General features: G+C 45.9%; 1 protein-coding gene across 4 annotated transcripts in view; it reads right to left on the reverse strand.

Annotated features, from left to right (window-relative positions):
- Window positions 1–12046, reverse strand: part of KCNS3 (potassium voltage-gated channel modifier subfamily S member 3) — a 53729-nt gene that overhangs the window by 25825 nt on the left and 15858 nt on the right. The gene's annotated exons all lie outside the window — the stretch shown is intronic.

The raw sequence follows: 12046 nt of genomic DNA on the forward strand, positions 1-12046 counted from the left end.
ACCTTGGGCTAGTCACACTTCTCTGAAGTCTCTCAGCCTCATTCACCTCACAGAGTGTTTGTTGTGGGGGAGGAAGGGAAAGGAGATTGTTAGCCACTTTGAGACTCCTTAAAAGGTAAAGGGACCCCTGACCATTGGCCGACTCTGGGGTTGCAGTGCTCATCTCGCTTTATTGGCCGAGGGAGCTTCTGGGTCATGTGGCCAGCATGACTAAGCCGCTTCCGATGAACAAGAGCAACGCACAGAAATGCCGTTTACCTTCCCGCCGGAGTGGTACCTATTTATCTACTTGCACTTTGATGTGCTTTCGAACTGCTAGGTTGGCAGGAGCAGGGACCGAGCAAGGGGAGCTCACCCCGTCGCGGGGATTCGAACCGCCAACCTTCTGATCAGCAAGCCCTAGGCTCTGTGGTTTAACCTACAGCGCCACCCGCTAAGCGGGCTATCAAATCCAAACTCTTCTTCTTCTTCAATGTCCCACCGTGGCCACACACCCCACTACTGTAACCCCCTGTGGCCACTCACCCTGTGGCACCCATTGCAGCTTGCCTCCAGGTGGCGGCAGAGGAGACACAGCGGCAGATGGGCCACGGCAGCTGCAGGGGATGGTTGTGGGGGCAGGGGGCTCTCTCACTGCTGAAGCTGAGCAAGAGGCAGCAGCAAACACCCAGCAACAGCCAGCGCCCACCAGTGGCAAGTGCCAGGCGGTGGGTGCCTGGCAGCAAATGTCCAGTGGCACTACTAAGAGCCTGCCACCATGCGGCAACTGCCTCGCCACTTTTCGCGGGCGGGAGGGCCAGCCCTGAGCACGGCAGGAGGGAAGAAATTAAGCGGGAGATTGATAGGCAATCAAGCGATTTAAGATGTTGTGGAAGATTTAGGTTTTGGGTGAAGGGAGATTCAAAGCTATGGTTTGAAGCCGGTTTGCTGTCAGGCTGCGGCTTTCTGGTTTGTGTGTGCTACAGTTTGTGCCATTTGAATTCCGCAGCAAACTACGGATATTGAAAATCATGGAAATGAGGGAATCCATGTACAGGAGAAAAGTAGGGAGAATATGAGGTTCCAGCAGAATGGCTCAGTTCAGATGTCACAAACTCCATTAGGCTAAGACTTGTGTATAACCAGGATGAGGAATACGTAGTTCTTCAGATACCGTTGGACTCCAACCCCCGTTACCCCTAGCCAGCATGCCCAGTGGTCAGGGGGAGTTGTAGCCCAACATCTCAAGAACCAAATGTTCTCCATCCCTACTTTAGGGAAAGGGCAGGTACAAACAGAACCAAAATTGACAGTAGACTGGTCAAAGAGCATTAAGCCTCCTGTTTCTTATTTAATCAAAATGGAATTAAAAGGGGTTGTGCACTAGGTTTGTAGCAACAGAGAAATCTGCATGCACCTTGTTAAAGCCAATTTCACTTCAGGGGGGAAAAAATCAGGGCTCAGCAATCCTCCACAGTACTAGGCTATGATTCACTGCTCGGATTACATTAATACCACCCATTACTCACTGTGATTACCTAGTGCGACGCATCCATTCAGTTAATTAACAGACACAGGTTTAGGCAACGTGGCACGTTCTTTTGATTCCAAAAGCATCCCAAGCCAACTTTATCAAGAAAACATTATCCAAGATGGTGGCCTGTATCCATCTCTTTGTCCAAAGGTTTTTCAATTTTCATTGCTGTTCAATGGCAGCAACTCAATTAAAGGAAGAGAAGGCAGCTACTAGCCATGATAGCTAGGCATTACCTCCACTGTCAGAAGAAGCAGACCCCTGAAAACCAGTGGGTGGGAATCAGAGATGGCTGTTGCACTACTTTGCTAGCTACCAATAGGCATCTATGGGACGCGGGTGGCGCTGTGGGTAAAAGCCTCAGCGCCTAGGGCTTGCCGATCGAAAGGTCGGCGGTTTGAATCCCTGCAGCGGGGTGCGCTCCCGTTGTTCGGTCCCAGCGCCTGCCAACCTAGCAGTTCGAAAGCACCCTCGGGTGCAAGTAGATAAATAGGGACCGCTTACTAGCGGGAAGGTAAACGGCGTTTCCGTGTGCTGCGCTGGTGCAGGCTCGCCAGAGCAGCGATGTCACGCTGGCCACGTGACCCGGAAGTGTCTCCGGACAGCGCTGGCCCCCGGCCTCTTAAGTGAGATGGGCGCACAACCCCAGAGTCTGTCAAGACTGGCCCGTACGGGCAGGGGTACCTTTACCTTTACCTTTTAATAGGCATCTAGGTTACTGTGGGAATAGGAGGCTGGTCTAGACTGTCCACTGGCCAGATCAAGCAGGCCTCTACTTATTTTCTTGTGCAAACCTTTATTCTGAAGGTTACATGACCAGAGACCAGATATAGCTGGGCTTTCTGTAACAAAATACTACATACTAATGGAGAACTCATACTCAAAACTCAGAATACCCAGAATAGACCCATTAAAATCAATGGACTAGTTCGGCATCATCTGTAGTGATGAATGAGGTATGCAACAGGGAGTTACTAGCTTAGTGGGAGAGGGGCAGGGATGAGGTGGTGGGCAATATTAGATTGAACCTACACAGTGCTGATATCCCCATTGACTGGTCCTCTCCGCTCTGGCTAAGTCGCAATGTCTCTGCTGCCAGCCAGGCTGAGCTAGCAGGAATCCACACCGAGCAAGTTGGAGTTAACTCTTTATTAGCAAAAACAGGATCTTCACGCAGGTCTGGCCCCCATGAAGCAGTTGCCGGGACTGAAGGTCCCTGTCTCCCCACAGCCGTCTATGTCTCCTCCTGCAGACTGCACCTGCGTGCCTACCTTTGTTCCTCCCACTTCATGCTTCTTCTGGTTCTGGGGGACAAGAGTGGAGGGGACCTCATCGCAGCAGGAGAGGGTGGCACCCATGACTCTTCACCAGCCTGACTCATCTCTGTCTCTTGACCTCTCTCCTCCAGTACTCCTACTTCAGCTTCTGCCTCTCTGCCACAGACTCTCCCAGCTCACTAAGTCCTGTTGCCCCTTCAGTTTCTGACACCTCCTCCTCCCAGTCTTCTCGCTCTGACCCCACCACCACTCCCCGGGTTCTGAGCCTCCTTCCCAAGGAGGTTCCCCAGTAGTTTCCTCCCATCACTCCTCTGTGTCCAACCAGGCGGGGCTCCTCCTCACTGATGTTCATGAGCAATATTACTTCACTGCGACAGAGAGTCCATTTCATACACCATAAAGGATTTGGGGGTCTGTGAAAATTCCTTAAACAGATACATACAAATAACAAAGTGAGTGTCTGCAGTCCACTAACGTACATTATTTAGATGTTGACAGATGAATGGGTTGAGTTACTACAATAATAATAGCTATCAAGACAGCTTAATAAGAAGCTGGCTGTGATCTTAATCCAATATATGTATTTCTTTTCCGTATATTTTATTACCTGTGAGAACAATACCAACACTGCAGAATTGTCTGTTGTTATATACAAGATCTGCCCTTATTCCCTTATGGGGGACACAAGAGCCCTTACAGAGTCCTTTGTAGGTTCTCCATCAGAAGGAGAAAATAACAGAGGCCAACCAGAGAATATTGAGAAGCAAAGCAGCTAGTAAGCCTGATCTTTATGGAACTGTTGAAACAGGGTGCTCCTCTCACAAGCAGAAAAAAGGAGGAGGACCCAGAACAAAGGTGTGCCCACCCTTATATAGACATTTTTAATTGCCTTTCCTGGAGCTCAAGACCACCCCTCCATACATCATACATACATCAAAGAAGGGGTGTAACCCAAGACCACCCCCCACAAACATCATACCTATATCACAGAAAAGGCGGTCTACAACAGAAACTTGAATGTTGTTTTTCCTGGCTGCCAGGTTATCTGATAATGCCTTATCTGATTGCCTTCCCTGGTAGTCTGGCCATTCCTTTGAGATGGTGATTACCCAATTCCTGAGACAATGGGAAGGTTCCCTCACCCCCCTCCCTCCTTGCAGAGAAAACATTTGGTCAGTTGGGGAGTCAAAATGGTTTCAGGATGGTCTTATAGAGCAAAAAATACGGTATTTACATGCCATTCTAGAACCTAAGCAAGTTGAAAATCTTATCAAAACTATCTGATGCTTTCCATAAACTCATCTCCCCAAGGATTCATCTGCTATGAAACAGATGAAGCTTAAGCTTTAGGCCCCCCTAATTCCATAGGGGCCCCAGAAGTGACTTTAATCCACATTGGTTTGTTTTTTTAAAAAATGGGGCTAGTAGACTCAAATCAATTTATTTTTTCTTTTATATATTTCAACAATCCCAAAGTTTGAGAGTCAGTAGCACAGGTGTTGCAGACAACCTCACTGAAGATGATGACAGTGGTTACACAGACCTCACTGCTGGTTGTGAAGGGGGCCCCTTAACATTCAGGCTTCAGGGCCCCCCAGAATGTAGGTCCACCACTGCATCAATCATAAGCCACACTGGAAATTTTGAACTATGTGGTGATACAAAACTGGGAGTATAGAAATGATTAGCTTGGCAATGCAACAGCCACCCCCAACTCTGTGTGATTTAAGGGCTGCACATCAAACTTGCAACACATGCAAAAGTGCAGGGCTCGCCTAGAGACACATGGCTGTCTGAAGCCACCCTCTCTTAATATGGTGGAAGTGAAGTCAGCTTCCAGGGCAAGAGAAAGGGTGGGTCCTAAGACTGGAAGTGGTAGAATTTTCTTTGCATCTGGCAGTGGGATGCGGGCAGAGAAGCTAGACTGGAGCCAGAAGTTTGTGGTCAGTGGAATAATCTCTGTCCCAGATGTCAACCTTAAAGGAGACAGATTTTTTTACCTCATGAAGTGTGACTCTCCTTTCCTTTTAGAATTTTGGCCAGATGTATTCATCTGAAGCTACAATTAAGTCATCCCAGTACAGTGGATGCTCGGGTTGCGTGATCCGTGTGGAAGGCACGTTCGCAACCCGCAGCATCCGCAACCCACAGTACTGTGTCTGCGCATGCGCGGGTTGCGATTTGGCGCTTCTGCGCATGCGCAAAGCACGATTTAGTGCTTCTGTGCATGCGCGAGCGCCGAAACCCGGAAGTAACCCGTTCCGGTACTTCCGGGTTTCAGCGCATCCGTAACCCAAAAACGCGCAACCTGAAGCGTCTGTAACCTGAGGTATGACTGTACTAGGTAGGTTTTCTTTGTGTCATTTCCAAGCAGAGAACGATACAGCAACGTATGCACATTTAACTCGTGCACATTCAACTTGGCAATCTCACCCGCCATTGAACCCAATGAGTTTTCACCGTACGCAATTTTGGCATCAGTCACAATCCCTGGAATGTCACCCTCTCCTCCATTGAGGGCTCACTGTACTTCATTAATGCCTCCACCTCCACTTCTCCAGTATCTGAATTTTCATTTTTGAGGGATCTCTGGGATACTCTAGGAACTTTTGTTCAGAGTAGATCCAGTTAGTGGGTCTACTCTTGAGTAAAAATTAGTGTCTCATAGTTAAGCGTCCTATAGTAAATGTCTTGTTTCATCATGAAGGGGGGACATTCAGAAGAACGTAGGAATTGTAAAATCACACGACGACTTCATCATTACAAAAGGAAATGTGAAAAGCCTTAGGTTGGCAAGGCAAGGTTTGTTTGCCTTCCATGTACCATAACATAACTGAAGGTTAATGGATTGGTAAGCAGTAAAATAGACAGGGGAAAATGTAGGATAGAATAGCCTGCATAACACTGTTCATTGCGTTTATATATGGGCCATTAGCTTTAATTTCCCCCCCAAGAGAGAAAGATTGGTGCCATAAAATTGAAAGTGTTTGAATTTGGAAAGTGCATGCCTGCAGGTTTAAAAAACAAGCGTATATTGAAAAATGCCATAAACTAATATATTTGTGATTCTTAAAATGTCTAAGATGCATTCACATAAACAACAGCTTTTATATCTTGAAGTCAACAAAGGAGAATTTAACCGATGGGAGAAATGGCTTTAAGTCATTTGGTATAAGCAAAGTCATTTATTTTATGAGTTCATTATAGTGAGAGCCAACGTGTCACAGGTCTGTGAGAAAATGTGCAGGCATTTGCAAAGCTTTGGTTTTCTAAAATGGCGACCGAACCCCCTCAGATTTCTGCAAAAACCAAGCCCAACCCTATGAGGAATTATATGAGTTGATTATGTTTCCCTCTCAGGTGCTTCAAAATCCCAGAGATGACACCAGCCCACTTGACGTAAATTACCTTCCTGAGAGCATATCTCAGAATTAATCCATGTTACATCCATAAGACCTCAACCCTCATCAGCCTACGTTACATCTGTAAGCTCTCCTCTGAAAGGAAATTACCGAAAATGGATAAAATACAGAATTTGTTTTTCAGGGTCCTTTTTAACTGACTGCATGTGGGATAGCATTTCTTCCAAAGGCCTGCAACAGAAACCATAAACAAGGGAGAACTGCGACAAATTGTTGCATTGCGCGGTGCTCCCATTCAGGGTTCCAGCCAGCTAGCTAAGCCTTCTTCCAGAATATTCCATCCAATCACCATTCTATCACCCAGTTTTCCATCCCTTCTCCAACTGCAAGGATTCCCTTGTCAATGAGTAAGCTCAGTCCACTACTGGGCTGCATGGGATTTTTTTTGAGGGGGGGGGGAGATGGGATTTTTCATTCCTCATTTTTTAATCTCCCCACTTTTGTACTTCTGCAAACCTTGGGATCCCCTCAAGCCTGCCGATACTCCCTGTTGTGTAGGGATGGTGATGTTTTGGCTACATAAGGATCCACACTTTGAGAACGAGTTTGCTGTTGGTATAAGGGACAGCTGCAACGATTTTTCTGCTGCTTATATCTAAACATCCCCTTATGCTTTGAGCATACAAAATGCTCTCGGCTTCCAAACCCCCCCTCCAAACCCCCCCAGCCCAATGCTTAAAATTACAACCTTGGGTTGCTGCTGAGAAAGAGGGCAAATATATTTAAATAATAATAATATGATTATTACCTAGCACACAACGATGAAAAATAAATGATGCCGGATTTGTTTAATAAATGCATACACCACATAACTCCTCATATATTTTTTCCTAAATTTTGTTTAAAAATGAAATGTTAAGAATTAAGAAGATAGGGCTTCTTTTTTAAAGCAATCCTTAATATCTTCCTTCTTGAAAAACCCATATCTAGTTTCATTTTGAATGCTTGCTGCATGGAGAAAGAGAACAACATCATCACCATCGGTGACATAAAACTGAATGAATTAAGCATTTTAAATGCCTTTAAGTTCAGTGGGAGACTTGTAGCCCAGTCTGACCTCTGTTCATGTCAGAGTAAGCGCCAATGGCATAGCTGTCAACTTTTCCCTTTTCTTGCGAGGAATCCTATTTGGAATAAGGGAATTTCCCTTTTAAAAAAAGGGAAACGTTGACAGCTATGGCCAATGGTCCCCATGGGGTTTACTCCCAAGTAAACATTAACAGGATCGGGCTGTTAAAGCCACTCATTTAAACTGCTCCCATTGAAGCCAATGGGATGAAGAGTAAATAGTTCAGGAACACAACTTACACGAAGCAGGGCTTGAATTGATGGCTTCCGGGTACTTAAAAAGTCACATTCAGCCCTCACTGAGGACAATTTAAAGGAGTGGTGGAATGGCTTCATGTTCTTGTTTGACACAAGCTGCTAAAGACAAAGAGATGGCTGATGGGAATTGGAGTCCAACAATACCTGGAAGACCAGCAAGTCCTAGTTTACAGCTTTATTGCCATAATAACCCATCACAAGATTTAAGCATCCCCGTCAATATACGTCCATTTGGGCTGATTAATTGCTGAAGACTGCAAGTAGTACCATAGTGAAATGCTAAATGTCCCTGCTTCATCTACAACAGATTTGCACCCAGGTTCCTCATGGGCTAAAGTCAAGCAGCATTCGCTCACGTTCGTTCTGCAACACTTGTCATTATTGGATTGATTTTATTTTGTTGCGGAGAGAGGAGATGTGATAACCTTTTATTGAACAAGCCGTTTCAATTAAGAGCCGGCAAACTTTCTGCCTCCAAGGAATGGGCTGTGTGCTTACTTATCCCACCAAGGCTGGCTTAAAACAAACGAACAATGAGGTATTCCTTTACATACATCAACTGCAGTTTTTCGACAGGGTCTGGTTATTGTTTGTTTGCTTGTTTTGCTTCTGCTTTAACCATTTGGAGAGAGATTCCACTGAAAAGCTTCACAGGGTGATTTTCAGGACACTGTCAATCTGGAACGTGTCCAGAGGAGGACAACCAAAATGGTCCAAGGCCTGGAAACGATGCCTTATGAGGAACGGCTAAGGGAGCTGGGCATGTTTAGCCTGGAGAAGAGGAGGTTAAGGGGTGATATGATAGCCATGTTCAAATATATAAAAGGATGTCATATAGAGGAGGGAGAAAGGTTGTTTTCTGCTGCTCCAGAGAAGCGGACATGGAGCAATGGATCCAAACTACAAGAAAGAATATTCCACCTAAACATTAGGAAGAACTTCCTGACAGTAAGAGCTGTTCAACAGTGGAATTTGCTGCCAAGGAGTGTGGTGGAGTCTCCTACTTTGGAGGTCTTTAAGCAGAGGCTTGACAACCATATGTCAGGAGTGCTCTGATGGTGTTTCCTGCTTGGCAGGGGGTTGGACTCGATGGCCCTTGTGGTCTATTCCAACTCTGTGATTCTATGATTCTAGGATTCATGCAAAACTTTCCCTGGAACATCTGATCACTTCCTGAGAAAAGAGTACCAAGCTTAGGGTGCTTTTGCTAAGATTTATTTACCAAATTACACTCAGGGCAATGGAATTTGAAGGAGCAGCTGTTCCCACTAACAGCAAGGAACAGAACATCCTAAGGATGCATTTTGCTAGCAACAGTTTGAATTGTGCTCGGAAACGTACTGGGGACCAGCGTAGATCCTTTAGGACCGGTGTTATATGGTCCTGGCGGCCATTCCCAGTCACCAGTCTAGCTGCTGCATTCTGGATAATTTGTAGTTTCCGAGTCACCTTCAAAGGTAGCCCCACGTAGAGAGCATTGCAGTAGTCCAAGCAGGAGACAACCAGAGCACGTACCACTCTGGCGAGACAGTCTGTGGGCAGGTAGGGTCTCAGCTACTGTACCAGATGGAGCTGATAAACAGCTGCCCTGGACACAGAATTGACCTGTGCCTCCATGGACGGCTGTGAGTCCAAAATGACTCCCAGGCTGCGCACCTGGTCCTTCAGGGGCACAGTTAGCCCATTCAGGACCAGGGAGTCCCCCACACCTGTCCACTCGCCGTGCCCCCAAAACAGTACAGTGGTACCTTGGGTTGAGAACTTAATTCATTCGGGAGGTCTGTTCTTAACCTGAAACCGTTCTTAACCTGAGGTACCACTTTAGCTAATGGCGCCTCCCGCTGCCGCCGTGCCACCAATGCGCGATTTCCTGTTCTCATCCTGAAGCAAAGTTCTTAACCTGAGGTACTATTTCTGGGTTAGTGGAGTCTGTAACCTGAAGCATCTGTAACATGAAGCGCCTGTAACTTGAGGTACCACTGTACTTTGTGTTGTCAGGATTCAACCTCAATCTGTTAACAGCCATCCATCCTCCAACTACCTCTAAACACTCACATGGGACATTCGCTATGATATCCCTTTAAACAGTCATGGCTTCCCCCAAAGAATTCTGGGAACTGTAATTTGTTGAGGGTGCTGAGAGCTGCTAGGAGACCTTGATTTCCCTCACAGAAGCAAAGTTTCTGGAGTTCCCCCTACAAAGAGGGGTTGGTTGCTAAACCACTCTCTGGGAACTGTAGTTCTGCGAGGGGAGTGGTGCAGGGGAATCTAAGACATGCTTGTGATCTCACTGTGCACAGACTTTATGTTACAAAACCATCTCCTGAACAGCTCCCAAGAGCTACTTTGCACAAAACAGCCATGTGTGTTGTTTAGAAGGCTGTGATTGCTAACTTTTGAGAATCGTTCTGCACAACTGCAACCGTCACTCTCTTCCACATCAAATATGCCGTTAGACGACGTCATTCCGCCAACACTTCTGTCACCGATGCAGCAAATTTAGGGGGTTTCACCCTATAATTAGCTTCTGAAGAATCAATAAACCCAGCAGCAGTTTATGTGCAATTAACTGCCCTCCATACACACACACTCCAAAAAGCAACCCCTATAGTTAAAACTGAAAGCGCTATATATTGTGTGCGCTATATATTTTATGGTGCTAGGAAAGCCAATTATTAGAGTGGCCATTTTCATAGTCCAAGCCCAATTTATAATCCTGTTTAGTTTCACTCAGGATACACCGAAGCCAATTTAAAAAAACAAACTAAAAGCCAAAATAAATAGGGTATGTTTTAGCCTATTCCCCCCCCCCCCCGGTCATAGCAATAAGGCTCCATGTGCAATTAATTGTCAGTTGGGCTTGAAAGTCAGAGGATCAAACTATAAGGCTGAGGAGATCCAGCACAGTGTTGAGAAACCCAGGCAGAGCCTCAATCCCCACCCCACCCCCTTTTCAAACCTCTGTGAGATTTCTACCATTTTTTTAAAAAAACAAAAAACCTTTTTTGCTTCTCACTGCTGTTAATGTGTCGCCACAACCAGTTTTTGGTAAGTTAATATATATATATATGATTTTCTCCCCTCCACAGTGGAACAACTCTGAAAACTAACCACCTTTTCATGTTACAGCCGGAATTCAAATTTAGCCAGGCACCAGGCACATTTTGCACCTGACATCAACTGGCAGTGACCAAATGAGGATGCCTGATATCTCCATCATCTGGAGGGGCATGCCTGCAGAACATTGGATCTTGACCGTTTTCACATACTAGCAGCATATCCTGTATAATTCTATCAGTTATACTTCATCTGAACCATTGGCATGAATTTCAGGAACCAAAATGCTTTTTCTGTGCAGCCTGAGTACGAGCGGTGAATGATGCTATAGTGAATTGCCATCACTCGTCTTCACTTACCCCCCCACACACACACACACACTGCCCTGCTCACATTTGTAAAGGATATTCTTATGAATGGTCTGTGTCACCATTAAGAAAAAGAGAGGTCGGAATAGGCCAATATCTATGTGGACTGTCCCTGGGTCAGGTGATTTTTCTTCTTTAAGTTCTCAAGCCTCTTAACCTAGCTCAAGGTTGTCATCTGAACCAGCCAGATGTTTAACTGAGAATCAATCACGGTCAATCCATCATTTGAAAATTAGAGCCCCAAAATGGCAATTAGGCATTCTGTTTGGTGACTGTAACAGCTCAAAAGTTGCGTTGTTCCATACGACTTTCTGGTTCCTGAAATTCATTCTGGTTGTGCAAGATAAAATATCACAGGGAGAATTCTACAGGATGTGTTGCTAGTGTGTGAAAACAGTCAACATCCAGTGATCCCCAGGCATAGCACCTCCGAATGGTGGAGACGTCAGGCGTCATCCTGACAACCGGGCATCTTCACTTGGTTGCAACTGGCCGATAGCCAGGTGCAAAATGCACCTTGCACCTGGCAAATTTCAAATACTGCTTGATATGACATGAATCTATGGCACCACCACCCCTGAAAGAGGTATGTCTGGTATAGGTCACTCCCCTCCATATTATAGGATGTGAGGGTGATTAGCAGAGGACTACTCATTTAAAACACTAGCAACCCATAAGCTTCAGTAAACAAAACATATGACCCTACCTAGACCCTGAGATCATCTTCTGAGGCCCTCCTTCATGTGCTTCCTCCTCGAGAGGTCCAGAAGGTGGCAACACGAGAACGGAGCCTTCTCTGCAGTGGCTCCCTGTCTGTGGAATGCTCTCCCCAGGGGAATTCGCCTGGTACCTTCATTATACACCTTTAGGCGCCAGGCAAAAACGTTCCTTTTTAACCAGGCCTTTGGCTGACCTAATCAGTATCCTACACCCTTTAAAATTTGGCTCTTTTGGGGGGGGTATTATTAGATTTTTATTTTTATTTTATATATTGTGGGTTTTTTTGTGAACCGCCCTGAGATCTCCGGGTATAGGGTGGTACAGTGGTGCCTCGCAAGACGAAAAGAATCCGTTCCGCGAGTC

The sequence above is a fragment of the Podarcis vaucheri genome (assembly GCF_965113315.1).
Source record: "Podarcis vaucheri genome assembly, chromosome: 3".
Taxonomy (NCBI): domain Eukaryota; kingdom Metazoa; phylum Chordata; class Lepidosauria; order Squamata; family Lacertidae; genus Podarcis; species Podarcis vaucheri.